At 39.6% G+C, this 2579-nt stretch overlaps 1 long non-coding RNA gene across 1 annotated transcript; it reads left to right on the top strand.

Moving 5' to 3' along the window:
- The first annotated feature begins 1247 nt into the window (after positions 1-1247).
- Positions 1248-2579, top strand: LOC107683272 (uncharacterized). The gene is made up of 3 exons (XR_001633702.1): positions 1248-1324; positions 2278-2422; positions 2522-2579. It is a non-coding gene; the product is annotated as an uncharacterized LOC107683272 (long non-coding RNA).

Here is a 2579-nt window from a genome sequence, read left to right as displayed (position 1 = left end):
TTTTTTTTTTTTTTAAAGGATTCAAAACTAGTCCAAAGATGTAAAAAAATTGCATGCAATCATTGTGATTTTCGGTGTTGCTCAAATTTATATTACCAGCAAAATCATAGTGTGTATATTGTTAATATTTAATATTTTGTCCAGTCCTAGTGCACACTAAGACATTTTTAAGTTTCCTTTTCTCTTTGACCTTTTTATTCTGTCTTGTTCGCTTTAAGTGTGAGTGTTAGAAAAACACGTCCAGTGATTGTTCTAATACGCAGAGGAAGGAAAATAAAAGACGTCAACCCAGCTGATCTGTAGCGTCCTGTTGAGGGACTGAAAGAGGCCAGTCTCTGCCACACCGCCGCCCTCAGCCGAAGAGAACAGCTCCTTTCTTCTGCTTCATTCCCTGCTGCTTATACAAACACATGCCATTCTCTCATCCGCACACACTCTAGATGCTGTTGTTTGGTATCTGGGAATGGGGCAGGTGTGGATGGGACACAACGAAAGCCAGCAGCTAATCGGCCTCACGTAGAGGCGCATCTCTCTCCTCCATTTACAATATGGCGGAAGAGAGAACACGTTAGGAAGTGAGGCCGCCTTGTTCGTTTCACCATATGTCAGGTGGCGTTTGTGCAGTTATGGAAGTGTAATTTCGAGCGGAGGCCTTTCACGTTCCCAGAGAAGAGTGCAAACTCCTCGCTCTTCATGCCAACAGCAAACATATGTCACGGTCGTTGGAATTTGGGTTGCTTTGTATCGTGTCATGTGTTTGTGCTTGTGTTAATCCATGATAAATGGTGTTTGATGACAGGGTCATCACGAGAACACGCATATGGCCTGTTAATTGCTTTGTGTTCATGTTCGAAAACACAAAATAACAGACCACTGCACACTACAAGCAAAACAGTACAGCAGACATTCACTTCATGAAATGTCTTGTTGACCTTGTTGTTTTCCGTTTGTGTTTGATTGTAAGAATTAGCATCTAGCTAAGTTTTTTCGCTTAATATTCATGAATACATAAATTTTAGATTCATTTATATACAGCTTTTTATTCAGCTGAAAATGTCTGTTGGGCTTGGGTAATTTTACCCAAGTTTTGGCACACTGTTATAAATATATTAAGATTTTGTACACACTAATTTGTGTTTTGCATACTTCCATTACCTGGATAGTAATGGAATTGGGATGTAGCGTGAGAAACCGAACACATTCAAGCATCTTACGCTGTTTTCTGTTGTTTTTATATTTTTCAGGCCCTGCAGAAGTTGGCGAGTCAGTATTTGAAGAGGGACTGGCCTGGGATCAAACCAGACGACCAGAGGACAGATTACAGGTGAATAAAAAATCATCTTTCACAAGTTTCCCTATGAGTGCTTTACAGCGATAGTTTGTGTTTCTTGAATCTTACAACACAGCCATAACTAAGTTTCAGAGTTGTCTAGTGATTCATTTCATTGTGATTTTACTGTCAAAAATAGAAATGTCGATGTTTTTTTCTTCTAAATCAACATTTTAAAGGTGTATTTCACCCAAAAATGAAAGTTGTCATCATTTACGCACCGTTCCAAACCTGTATGATTTTTTTTATACTGTTGAGCACAAGATATTTTAAAGAATGTTGGTAACCAAACTCTATTGGGACCAGAAACTGTTTGGTTACCCACATTCTTTAAAATATTCAAAAGAAAGAAATTCATACAGGTTTGTAACAACTTGCATGTAACGGTGAGGCAATGACAAAAAAGTTCATATTTGGGTGAACTATACCTTTAAGAGAAATTGCGCTAAAAATGGTCAAATCTTTTATGACTACTGCAGTTTTATTTTTTGATTGACGATTGACGCTTTGCATGGTAATGAACATTTGGATAGCTGTTTGAAATGAACTACATGAAGTAAATCAAATGGCTGCTCCACTACATTGACTAGAAGCCAATCTATCCAGTTTTTTTTAAATATACACTTTTTCTTAGTGGGTTTTTTTTTTTTTCATTTAGACCGCTATAATAATGCAACAAGTAGGAAATGTTTACTTTACCTTGAGTAAGTTCATTATGATCATGACTGACTATGTGTGAAGCAAACTTCCAGTTTAGAAGGACGACCTGTGAATAAATTGCCATCTGATTGCAGTCCAAGTTTTGTTGTGAAGGAACTGTGCTAATGGTTTTTTTTACTGTATATGTAATCAGAAACTGTCTAAATAGGGCTGTTGCTTTTGTTTGCATGGGAATAGCGCTCCATAAATAGTGTTTGCAGTCAGTAACCATGTTTTTCCTGCTGCAGGAATGTGTATGGAGTGTGGCGGGCTTATCTTGAAGGCACCATGCAGGTGACCCAGTCTCGACTCAACGTCTGCGAGAACTACAAGAACGAGATCTCGGACCCCGCCAAAACTTTACGCCTCTACAAAGAACAGCAGCTGAAAAAGGTACCGACCTCAGTCCTCGATCCTGTGCCCCAATCCTTCATGTAATTCTCTAACATCCCCCCCCCTCTCTCTCTGCTGTCCCACGACGGTCGCCCCCAGTGCATTGAGCAGCTGGGTCGGATCCAGGCAGAGCTCCAGGATTCAGTGAAGGATCTGG

The sequence above is a fragment of the Sinocyclocheilus anshuiensis genome, unplaced genomic scaffold, assembly GCF_001515605.1.
Source record: "Sinocyclocheilus anshuiensis isolate Anshui unplaced genomic scaffold, SAMN03320099.WGS_v1.1 C33109087, whole genome shotgun sequence".
NCBI classification, from domain to species: Eukaryota; Metazoa; Chordata; class Actinopteri; order Cypriniformes; family Cyprinidae; genus Sinocyclocheilus; species Sinocyclocheilus anshuiensis.
The sequence above is the reverse complement of the archived record's forward strand: the minus strand, read 5'-3'. Positions and strand labels throughout refer to the sequence as shown.